The sequence below is a fragment of the Meriones unguiculatus genome (assembly GCF_030254825.1).
Source record: "Meriones unguiculatus strain TT.TT164.6M chromosome 13 unlocalized genomic scaffold, Bangor_MerUng_6.1 Chr13_unordered_Scaffold_44, whole genome shotgun sequence".
In the NCBI taxonomy this organism is placed as follows: domain Eukaryota; kingdom Metazoa; phylum Chordata; class Mammalia; order Rodentia; family Muridae; genus Meriones; species Meriones unguiculatus.
This window is the reverse complement of record NW_026843651.1, coordinates 227,122-240,189: the sequence shown is the minus strand read 5'-3', so window position 1 is coordinate 240,189 and position 13,068 is coordinate 227,122. Positions and strand designations below refer to the sequence as shown.

General features: G+C 36.5%; 1 long non-coding RNA gene across 1 annotated transcript; it reads left to right on the top strand.

The window, feature by feature from the left end:
• Positions 1-1,206: 1,206 nt before the first annotated feature.
• LOC132651283 (uncharacterized) lies at positions 1,207-2,243 on the top strand. Its single transcript, XR_009589047.1, has 3 exons — positions 1,207-1,335; positions 1,548-1,608; positions 1,740-2,243. It is a non-coding gene; the product is annotated as an uncharacterized LOC132651283 (long non-coding RNA).
• Positions 2,244-13,068: the final 10,825 nt, after the last annotated feature.

Sequence of the window (13,068 nt, the reverse complement as noted above, 5' to 3'; positions counted from 1 at the left end):
TCCTTGTAGAAGCTTCAGTAAAGATCTCTGAGTTCTTTCAATCTTTTGTGTTTGTTTGATTGACTTTTAGGGGAGGCTGTGTCTTACTATATAAGTCTGTCTGTAATAGAACTCTTTGCATAGATCATGCTGGCATCCAATTCAATAAGGTACACCTGCCTCTGCCTCCTGAGTGATGGAATTAAAGGCATGACAGAATACACCCAGCTTGTCCATCATTTTTTGTAGTTAGTTCATAAATTTCTCTGATGTGTACTTAGTATTGTTCATCTGTTAATTTCTCTCTGTGTGTCTGTCTCATTCTATTTCGCTCTCTTCTCTCTGTTTGTCTTTGTTCACAATAATTGACATGACTATTCCAAAGCAATATCCTATTCAAAAAGTTCAGATATGACACAGTTAAACTTTGTTATTCCGCTTTCTTCTAAAATGACTTAGTGATAACATTAACACTTCTTTTTTTTAATAGAATAGTTTTAATCTTTATTTTTAAATATAGGCTATACATGATTTAGAAAGTAGAATATACAAAACAATGATCAAAGAATAATCATGTGTTCTATGCCTTTTCTTTTGTCTGGGAACTCAGAAATATGATGTTATCAGCTATGATTATTGTTGCTTGCCACTCACATTATTTTTATCCATTTATTCACTGTAGTCCACTTTCCCTTACATAAATATATGAGCCCCCATTTTTATATACTGGTATGCCACATCTCTGATCCATGGTCAAAACATGATATTCAGTGCCATGTTGTCTTTTGACTGACATCACCCATCTGTTCACTGTCCCCTGATAACCAAATCTCATTTGTTGCTAGAAAAAAAATGTCATGAATGTGTTTTTTTCTCCCACCTGTCTCATGACAGGGTCCTGACCTATTCGCCCAAGTAACTGAAGATGATTCATAGATCACTCAAGAACCCAACTAATGTCTAATTCATATTCATGCTTTACAAACTAATGAAACTCCTTTAACACAGGTTTCCAAAGCACACCTTTGGTTTTCCTTATGATTTAACCTTTAGGCTTTTTCTTCTCCCCTCCTTCACCTGATACACAGAACCCAACTATCTAACACTGGCACTTCTGTGTCAGAAAATACATGGAAGCAGCACTAGAATTATATGATTCTATTGCCAATGAAGTATAAATTTATATTGTTGCCACTCTTTCTGTTGTACAAATGCATGGCATATTTTAGAATTCAGTGACCTTCAATGATGTGCATGTGAAATTCAGCCAAGAAGAGTGGGCTTTGCTGAAACCTTCACAGAAACAACTCTACAAAGATGTGATGCTAGAGACCTGTAAAAACCTCACTGCTATAGGTAAGACAGCAAATTTTCTTTCACTTTTAAAATAAGGAGACAAGTCTTACTTTGTTATTGATCGTTTTCTATAATTCCAATTGAGAATGAGGAAGAATAAGGTGAATAAATCAGGCATGGTTCTAAGGGTCATAGAAGATAGTGGTTTAAGTTTTGCTTTAATAATAACATGATATTTCCAGTAATATATATTTTCTGGTACTCTATTTTAGGCTACAATTGGGAAGACCATACCATTCAAGAACATTTTCAAAGCTCTACAAGTAATAAAAGGTAACTTTATGTGCACACTCATACAGATATAAATCTTAAGAAATTTTAATGTGTCCTAGAAGTTTGTTTTTTGTTTCTTTGTTGGCTGCTTTTTATTTTCTGTTTTTGAAATAGGTTTTTTTTCTGTGTAGCTGTGGCTTGACTTAGACTTGCTTGTTAGACCAGCCTGACCTCAACATCACACAGATCTGCCTGCTTCTGTGTCCACAAGTGCTGGGATTAAAGGCATGAACCAGCACAGCTGGCTGTGTCCTGGAGGTTTTAAAGAAAAGCAACCATGTAAAAAAGCACTGATTTAAGTGTACTGATGATCATTAAAATCTCACAATTCCATTTACCTCAATGTCAGGTATCTGATTTATGTTTGCAAGGCATTCCTTAAGATAGAAGAAAATAAAATAATGTTGTAACAGAAAATACCATTTGAATCATATAGACATTACAGCTACTGAGTTGAACTGCCAATCTGTTTAGTCTCATTTTATCTACTCAGATATTTTAAGAGGTATACATATTGAATAGGCGATCAGTATGTGTCCAAAACTTTCTAATAACAACCACTGTTACTCATATTCATGCAGGCACATTTTAAAGTTTAGTGAAAGGAGCAGCTTATGAGAGTCAAGAATATTGTTGTGGAGAAACCTTAATCCCTATATGACATCTCTATGATGAACAAAAAACAAACTGTGTTAATTCAATGACAGAATCCTTTATTCTTGTAATTTAAATACGTATAACATATGTCACAATGTTTGTAAGGCACATGAGCAGAGGGATATTGAAAGAAGCAGTGTTCCTGTCTTTCTCCAAGAACAATTACTTTTGTAGTAGTCCCCACTTTGAGTAGATTTTTTGAATGAGATAAATGGTTATTGTTAATTGGTTTTGCAACTTGAATGAGAATTCATCACCAAACTAATACTGCTGAAAATACCGATGAATACTAGGAATTTGGAACTTCTTCTGCTTCTCTTGGCTCACTTTGCAAAGGAAGTGTCATTCATACAGTGAAAACAATGCGAATGGGATTGCTGTGGTAAATCTCTGTATTCTTACAATAATCTCTCTCTCTATATATATAAAAAATACTCTTATAGAAAAATGATGCTATGAAAGTGAACCATGGAACAAATGCTCTTACTGTCACAGGGATCTTCGAAAATACCCATAATGAAGGGAAAAATCATTAATGTAAATAACATGATAAAACTTTAAAATTTGATTCTCCTTTACCATTAGACCAAATTATGAAATTAATTAATAAAGATAAATATATTTATTAGTGTAAAGCACTGACTGTGGTAAATCTTTCACATGTGGTAATTATCTCTGCAGGCATGCAAGCAGTCGTACTGGAAAAAACCTTCTAAATGCACTCTATGTGGTAAAGCTTTCTCCAATACCACTGATCTCATACGGCATAAAAGAACACACACTGGAGAGAAGCCTTACAAATGTAATCAATGTGGTAAAGTCTTTGCACAAAAGAGTCATCTCATAAGCCATAGAAGAACACATACTGGAGAGATACCTTATGAATGTAACGAGTTTGGTAAAGCCTTTACACGAAACAGTACTCTCTTAAGCCATAAAAGAACACACACTGGAGAGAAACCTTATGAATGTAACCAGTGATGTAAAGCCTTTGCAGAAAACAGTATTCTTTTAAGCCATAAAAGAGCACACACTGGAGAGAAACCTCATGCATGTAACCAGTGTGGTAAAGCCTTTGCACAAAATAGTAATCTCATAAGACATAAAAGAGCACACACTGGAGAGAAACCTTATGAATGTAACCAGTGTGGTAAAGCCTTTGCAGAAAACAGTCATCTCTTAATCCATAAAAGAACACACACTGGAGAGAAACCTTATGAATGTAACCAGTGCAGTACAGCCTTTGCACAAAAAAGTCATCTCATAAGCCATAAAAGAACACATACTGGAGAGAAACCTTATGAATGTAACCAGTGTGGTAAAGCCTTTTCACAAAATAGTCATCTCATAAGACATAAAAGAACACACACTGGAGAGAAACCTTATGAATGCAACCAGTGCAGTAAACCTTTCCACAAAACTCATCTCATAAGCCATAAGAGAACAATATTAGGAAGAAACCTTATGAATATACCTAATATGATAAAGCCTTTGCACAGCAGAGTAGTATCCACAAACAAGAAAAGACACACAGTGGAGGTGTGCCTGGTGAGGGTAATTAGTGTGATAAAGCCTTTGCATGTAATATTCATCTCCTAAGACAACAACACATTGTGGAGGGAAACCATATGAATATAACTATGTGGCAAAGCCTTTGCACATAACTTCTCCTAATAAATAAAAGAACACATACTGGAAAGAAGCTGTCTGACTGCAATCAATGTGAATAAACTTTTACACTTCAGAATCATCTTCAAATTCATGAAAGAAATCCTAATGGACAAAAAGCCTGAGTGCTTTTAACATGGTGAAACTATTTCACATTTGTATAATTTTCATCATCATGAAAGGATTCATACTGGAGAGAACTTATGAATGTGTTAAAATGGTGAGGCCTTGCACAAATCTAGAGTCATCATCATCATCAAAATTACCTTACTGGAGAGGAATTCTGTGACTATAAGCAATGTAGAAAGACCTTTGTGTTCTTTGGTCCACTGAGATCCAACAGAACTGAAAAACTAGCCCAGTGGAAATGACCTCCCTTTTCTGGAGGGGAAAGGGAATAGGGGCAATAGGAAAGGAGGGTAGTTCTGGGGGAGAGAAGGGAAGGGGACTACGATTGGAATTTAAAGTAAATAAACTTATTTTTAAAAATAATACAATGCATGGTGAATATCAATTACATGCAACAGTATTATATAATGTGTTTAGGGAAGACTTATTGATAATCCTGATACTCAACATTTACTGTTTTCAGTTGTCTCACTTTACACAAGAAACTTTTAGTCCAGTGGATGAATATGTAGGGAATGGTGAACTAACACCAGCCAGGAAGTTCTCTGAGAGTATCACAATAGTGGTAGCCTGTAGAAGTTTCTTTGTGTACACATACCTATTGTTCCAGAGGTACTATTGAAAAACATCACAACCCACACTGAATTTTGAGATATGAGGGAGAAGGCTTTCTCTTTCATGTATAACCCTGCTTCTGGCCTAGATGTGTAACAATGTCACGGTTGAGTTTTCTCTGCCTGACTTCATATGGAGAGTGTCTTTAGACATTGACACCACCAATCAAATTTGATAGAGGGCCTTTGACACAGATCCCTGATAACTCTCCCCTCCCTTCAAATATAGGATAATTTCATTCTATATTCTTGTTCTTCTTATTCATATAATAGTATGATGTCAGCTATTTTATTGGTCTTGATTCAGCCTTGGTAAGTTGAATCAACCAAGAAAATTGTCCATTTCATTTAGATTTCCAAATTGTGTGGCATAAAGACTTTTGAAGTAAATCCTAACAATTGTTTGGATTTCCTCAGTGTCTTTTGTTTTGTCCCTGTTTTCATTTCTGATTTTGTTAATTTGGATAGTGTCTCTCTGCCTTTTCGTTAGTTTGGCTAAGGGTTTGTCTATCTTCTTGATTTTCTCAAAGAACCAGCTCTTGGTTTTATTGATTCTTTGAAATGTCTTATTTGTTTCTAGTTTACTGATTTCAGTCCTGAGTTTGATTATTTCCAGGTGTCTATTCCTTTTTGCTGTGTCTGCTTCTTTTTTTCTAGGGCTTTTAGGTGAGCCATTAAGTTGATTATATGAGATGTTACAAATTTCTTCTTGAAGACACTTCGTGCTATGAACTTTCCTCTTAGTACTGTTTTCATCATGTCCCATATGTTTGGGTGTGTTGTGTCTTCATTTTCATTGAATTCTAGAAAGACTTTAATTTCTTTGTTTATTTCTTCCCTTACCCAGCTGTCATTTAGTAGTGAGTTGTTCAGTTTCCTTGTGTGTGTAGGCTTTTTACTATTTCTGTTGTTGTTGAGGTCCAGCTTTAGTCCATGGTAATTAGATAGGATACAAGGGATTATTTCAATCTTCTTGTATCTGTTGAGGCTCAATTTGTGACCAACGATATGGTCTATTTTGGAGAAGGTTCCATGAGGTGCTGAGAAGTAAATTCTTTTGTGTTTGGGTGTAAGGTTCTGTAGATGTCTGTTAGGTCCATTTGATTCATGACCTCTGTTAGAGATATTGCTTTTTTTAAAAATTTCTGTTTTGTTGACCTGTACTTTGTTGAGAGTGGGGTGTTGAAGTCTCCCACTAGTAATGTATGGGGATCTGTGTGTGTTTAGGTTTTATTAATGTTTCTTTTACAATCGTGGGTACCTTTGTATTTGAGGCATAGATGTTCAGAACTGTGATTTCTTCTTGGCAAATTTTCCTTTGATGAGTATGAAATGACCTTCCTCATGTCTTTTGATTAATTTTGGTTGAAAATATATTTTATTTGATATTAGAATGGCTACTCCTGCTTTTTTCTTAGGTCCATTTCCTTGGACCCTTCCAGCTCTTTACTCTTATGTAATGTCTACCTTTGTGACTTAGATATGTTTCTTGTATGCAACAGATTGTTGGGTCTTATTTACATATCCATTCTGTTAGTCTGTGTCTTTATTGGAGAGTTAAGTGATTTGATGTTGAGGGAAATTAACGAGCAGTGGCTGTTAGTTCCTTTTATTTTGATATTGGTTGTGGTACTGTGTTTGTGTGCTTGGTTACTTTTAGTTTTCCTGTAATGACATTATTTATTCCCTGTCTTTTCCTGAATGTAGTTAGCTTTCCTGGGTTATAGTTTTCTTTCTAGGAGCTTCTGTATCTCTGGATTTGTGGGTAGGTATTGTTTAAATTTGTTTTTGTTATTAAATATCTTGTTTGCTCCATTATGATGACTGAGACTTTTGCTGGGTATAGTAGCCTGGGCAGACATCTGTGTTCTCTTAGGGTCTGCATGATAACTGTTCAGACACTTCTGGCTTTCATAGTCTCTGTTGAGAAGTCAGGTGTGATTCTGATTGGTTTGCCATTATGTCTTACTAGGCCTTTTTCCCTTGAAGCTTTTAGTATTTTTTCTTTGTTCTGTATACTTACTGTTTATTATGTGGTGGGAGGATTTTCTATTCTGGTCTAATTTATTGGGTGTTCTGTAGGCCTCTTGTATTCTTATAGACCACTCTTTTAAGTTGGGGAAATTTTTTTTTCTATGATTTTGTTGAAAATAATTTCTGGGCCTTGGAGGAGGGAATCTTCTTTTTCCTCTATTCCTATCATTTTTAGGTTTTGCTTTTCATGTTGTCTTGGATTTCTTGGATGGTCTTTGTCAGGAATTTTTTAGATTTAACATTTTCTTTGATAGCTACAACTATTTCTTCCATTGTGTCTTCCACACCTAAGATTCTTTCTTCCATCTCTTGTACTCTATTGCTTATGCTTACCTCTGTAGTTCCTCTTTTCCTCCCTAAGTTCTTTCTCTCCACAGTTTCCTCCACTTGTGTTTTCTTTAATTTTTTCCAATTCTCTTATCAGATCTTGAGCCATTTTATTGCTTTTCTTCACTTCTCTGAACGTATTTTCCTTCAATTCCTTCAGCTGTTTGTTTGAACAATCCTCTGTTTCTTTAATATCTTTCAGTGATTTAAGTATTTATTCTCTAAAGGCCACAAATTGTTTGGCTGCAACTTCCTGTATTTCTTTAAGGATGTCCATAATCTGTTTGACTTTATCTTCCTCCATTTCTTTGCAAATGACAATAATCTGTTTGACTTTATCTTCATCTAGGTCTTTATGCAGTTTATTTTTTTTTTCCTCTATTATCCTGTTCATAAGCACAGATGTAAGGTCATCTTCTTGAATTTCATTTATCCTGGTGTGTCCAGGGCTGCTTGCCCCTGAATAACTGGGTTCTGGAGATGCCATATTGCTCTGTCTTTTTGAGCTTTTACACTTGCCTCTACCCATTTGGCTATCTTAGGTGTTGGGTGTTAGTTTCTGGTGCTTCCTGGAATCCTATGGTGGGGATAATCCCTTTGACAGGAAGATGATTTTTCCTGAAGGAGGCCTCCTAAGCTTTTGGGGTACAGTCACTGAATAGCAGGTATTTTTCAGGAATTTTCAAAAATCACCACAGGCATAGAGACTTGAGCAGTAATTGTGGTGTTTGTTAGTCAATGGGGCTCTCCTCTCACCCACAGAAGTCCTGGAGACAGTTGTCCTGCTTCTGTCTTTCTTGCTGTAAATTTAGTAAGTTGCAGATGTAATCTGGGTACCCCATGGTTTGGTCAGTTTAGTTAGGGATAACTTGTTCTCACTTGGAGCAGTATCTGGGGGTAGATCTCGGGAATCCCAGGCTTCTATAGGTCTGAGGTTAGAGCTCTGTGCCCCAGTACCCAAGCAGTAATCCGTGGCAGCTGAGCACTGCTCTCACATGTGCAGCAGGAGGCTAGAGTCTGGAGCCTGTGAATAACCAGAAACTTTTCGAGAGCTAGGTGTTCTGAGGTAGGGCCAGATGTTTTCCCCACCTTTGGGTTTTCTCTCAACATGAAGACCTAGTCTGTGGTGTTTGACATGGTGTGTAGAATGGGTAGGCACTTGCCAGATGGCTACCAAGCTGGTGACTGGGAAAGAACCTGAGAACATTTCCAAGAATGTTCCCATGTGTGCTGGTGGTAGTGTGTGTGTGGGGAGTTGGCTGAGTGTTCTAAGCTGGGACCTGCCCTTTCCCTGCCTGTGGGGTTTTCTCCAGACAAGGAAACCCAGCCTCTAGTGTCCTGGGGCACACAGTTCTGTCTGTGATGGAGAGTAGGGCATGCAGGTCTAGCGACTGGAGGTCTGCAGGACCTTTTCAAGGGATAGACTGGGTGACCTGAGGTCAGTCCCACTTTCTTATTCCCTGTTTTTTTTGTTTTTGTTTTTGAGACTGGAGATCCCAGTCTCTTGTGCCCTAGAGCACACAGTTTGGCCTGGGAAGGTGATCAGGACACACAGGTGTATCCTGCACCTGGGATATTTTCCAGGTTCTCATTGAGTAACCTGAGAGTGGAACTGAGTGATCCCCACACCACGGAGTTTCCTCTCACCTGGGAAACACGATTGCTGTTGTTTCAACGCCCAGAGTTCAGTCTTTTAGTTGCTGTACCAACATTGCTGTCCTGTTCCTGTCCTGGTCCTCCTGGCAATGCCATCTTGGATTCCCTCTTCCTCATCCCTTTCAATTAATTTTGGTTGAAAGTCTATTTTATTAGATATTAGAATAGCTATTCCTGCTTGCTTCCTGGATCCATTTGCTTGAAAACCTTATTCCTGTTGCAACATCCAAGGAATTTTCCCAGAGATTAGCTGGGTGCTCTGAGGTTGGACCCAATTGTTTCCCTCATCATTGGCTTTCTTCTTACCTTGGAAACACAGTCAGTGGTTTTGGGGGCCCACTGATCCAACTATTGGTCACTTTGCAGTCTCTGCTACCCAACTTATCAGACACAGTGTGCAATCAGCCCAGCCATCTGGGATCTATTTTTAGTTTTTACTGAATTTTTATTGTATGCATGAATATGCACCTCTTGTGTGCCTAATCCTCACAGTAGTCTGAAGTTGTCTTCAGAACTGATGAACATATAGCAAGTGAAAGTAGCAGGTCCCAGGTAAACACTAACAATTGAGCCCAATTATTTGCAAGAGCAGTAAGAGCTCCTCACTGCTGAGCCATCTCTCCTATCTTATGTTGCTTTATGATCAGCATTTACACTGCTAATATTTTTGTCTTCTATTTTTACCTGTTTAAACATGCATTCCTTTTTAGTAAGATATTGAAGTTACAGTTTAAGCTGGGGCAGTGCATATTTCTGGAAAATAAATATACAACAGGAGTGAATGTATAATTCCTTGTAGAAGCTTCAGTAAAGACCTCTGAGTTCTTTCAATATTTTGTGTTTGTTTGATTGACTTTTAGGGGAGGCTCTGTCTTACTATATACGTCTGGCTGTCCTAGAACTCTTTAAATAGATAATGCTGACATCCAGTTCAATAAGATGCACCTGCATCTGCCTCCTGAGTGATGGAATTGAAGGCATGACAGAATACACCCAGCTTGTCCACCATTTTTTGTAGTTAGTAACTGTTAATAAATTTCTCTGATTTGTACTTAGTATTGTTCATCTGTTAATTTCTCTCTGTGTGTGTCTCTGTCTCTATGTCTCTGTCTCTCTATTTCACACTCTTCTCTCTGTTTGTCTTTGTCCACATTAATTTCCATGTCTATTCCAAAGCGATATCGTCTTCAAAAAGTTCAGATATGATACAGTTAAAACTTGTTATTCCGTTTTCTTCTAAAATGACTTAGTGATAACATTAACATTTCTTTTTTAATAGAAAAGTTTTAATCTTTATTTTTAATCTATAGACTACATTATTTAGTAAGGAGGATATACAAAACAATGATCAAAGAATAATCATGTGTTCTATTCCTTTTCTTTTGTCTGGTCACTCAGAAATATGATGTTATTGGCTATGATTGTTGTTGCGTGCCACTCACATTATTTTTATCCATGTATTCACTGTAGTCCACTTTCCCTTCCACAAATATATGAGTCCCCTCTTCACATACTGATATGCCACATCCCTGAGCCCTGGTCAAAACATAATATTCAGTACCATGTTGTCTTTTGACTGATGTTACCCATCTGTTCAGTGTCCCCTGATCAACACATCTCACTTGTTGCTATATAAAATATCATGACTGTGTTTTATCCTTCCACCTGTCTCATGACAGGGTCCTGACCTTCTCACCCAAGTAACTGAAGATGATTCATAGATTGATCAAGAACCCAACTAATGGCTACTTTATATTCATGTCTTACAAACTGATGAAAAACAGGTTTTTGAAGCACGCCTATGTTTTTTTTTCTTTTTTTTCAGTCTAACCTTTAGGCTTTTTCATCTCCCCTACTTCACATCATGCACAGCACCCAACTGTATAACATTTGCACTTCTGTGTCAGAAAATAAATTGAAGAAGCAGTAGAATTATATGATTATATTGACAATGAAGTATAAATTATATTGTTGCCACTGTTTCTGTTGTACAATGTATGGCATATTTTAGAATTCGTTGACCTTCAATGATGTGCATGTGAAATTCAGCCAAGAAGAGTGGGCCTTGCTGGAACCTTCCCAGAAGCAACTCTACAAAGATGTGATGCTAGAGACCTGTGAAAACCTCACTGCTATAGGTAAGACTGCAATTTTTCTTTCACTTTTAAAATAAAGAGACAACTTTTACTTTGTTATTGATCCTCTTCTGCAATTTTCTTTCACTTTTAAAATAAGGAGACAAGTCTTACTTTGTTATTGATCCTTTTCTATAATTCCAATTGAGAATGAGGAGGAATGAGGTAAATAAATCAGGCATGGTTCTAAGGGTCACAGAAGATAGTGATTTAAGTTTTGCCTTAATAATAACATGATATTTCCAATAATATATATTTTCTCGTACTATATTTTAGGCTACAATTGGGATGACCATAATATTGAAGAACATTTTCAAAGTTCTACAAGTAATAAAAGGTAACTTTATGTGCATGTTGATACAGATATGAATCTTAAATTTTAATGTGTCCTGGAAGTTTGGTGTTTTTTGTTTGTTTGTTTGTTTATTGGCTGCTTTTTATTTTCTGTTTTTGAAATAGATTTTTTTTCTGGGTATCTGTGACTTTCTTTAACTTGCTTGTTAGACCAGCCTGACCTCAAAATCACACAGATCTGCCTGCTTCTGCCTCCACAAGTGCTGGAATTGAAGGCATGTACCAGCACACATGGCTGTGTCCTGGAAGTTTTAAAGAAAAGCAACAGTGTAAAAACAGCATTGCTTTAAGTGTACTGATGATCATTAAATTCTCATAATTCCATGTACTTCAATGTCAGGTATCTGATTTGTGTTTACAAGGCACTCCCCTAAGATAGAAGAAAGTGAAATAATATTGTAACAAAAATACCATTTGAATCATATGGACATTACAGCTACTGACTTAAACTGCCAATCTGTTTAGTCTCATTCTATCTACTCAGATATTGTAAGAGGTATACACACTGAATTGGTGATTAGTATGTGTCCAAAACCTTCTAATAAGCAAAAATTACATAGTAAAACCAGTGTTACTAATTTTTGTGCAGTAACATTGTAAAGTTTAGTGAAAGGAGCAGCTTATGAGAATCAAGAATATTGTTGTGGGGAAACCTTAATCCCTATATGACATGTCTATGATGAACAAAAACAAACTGTGTTAATTCAATGTGGGAATCTTTATTATTTTTGTAAATTAAACTGGTATATCATATGTCAAAATGATTCTAAGACACATGAGCATAGGGTTATTGAAAGAAGCAGTGTCCCTGTCTTTCTCCAAGAACAATTGATTTGGTAGTAGTCCCCACTGTGAGTAAATTTTCTGAATGTGATAAATGGTTACTGTTAATTGGTTTTGCAACTTCACTGAGAATTCATCAGCAAACTCATTTTGCTGAAAATACCTATGGATACTAGGAATTTGGAACTTCTGCTTGTCTTGGCTCACTTTGTAAATAAAGTATCATTCATACAGTACAAAAATTTGTGAATGGGATTGCTGTGGTAAAACTCTGAAGGCTTACAATACTCTTCATATATAGGAGAAAACCTCTCATAGAAAAATGATGCTATAAAAGTGATTCACATAACAAATGCTCTTACCATCACAGGGATCTTCAAAAATACCCATAATGAAGGGGAATATCGTGAATGTGAATAAAGTGATAAAACTTTAAAATTTGATTCTTCTTTACCATTAGACCAAATTATGAAATTAATTCATATAGATAAATATATTTATTAGTGTAATGAAATGACTGTGGTAAATCTTTCACATGTGCCAATTTTGTTTGCAGGCATGAAAGAAGTCATACTGGAGAGAAACCCTTTAAATGCACTCTATGTGGTAAAGCCTTCCCTATATCACTGTTCTCATATGGCATAAAAGAATACACACTGGAGAGAAGCCTTACAAATGTAATCAATGTGGTAAAGCCTTTGCAAAAAGCAGTCAGCTCATACGGCATAAAAGAACACATACTGGAGAGAAACCTTATGAATGTAACCAGTGTGGTAAAGCCTTTGCACAAAACAGTCATCTCATAAGCCATAAAAGAACACACACTGGAGAGAAACCTTATGAATGTAACCAGTGTGCCAAAGCCTTTGCAGAAAACAGTACTCTCTTAAGCCATAAAAGAGCACACACTGGAGAGAAACCTCATGCATGTAACCAGTGTGGTAAAGCCTTTGCACAAAATAGTAATCTCATAAGACATAAAAGAGCACACACTGGAGAGAAACCTTATGAATGTAACCAGTGTGGTAAAGCCTTTTCACAAAATAGTCATCTCATAAGACATAAAAGAACACACACTGGAGAGAAACCTTATGAATGCAACC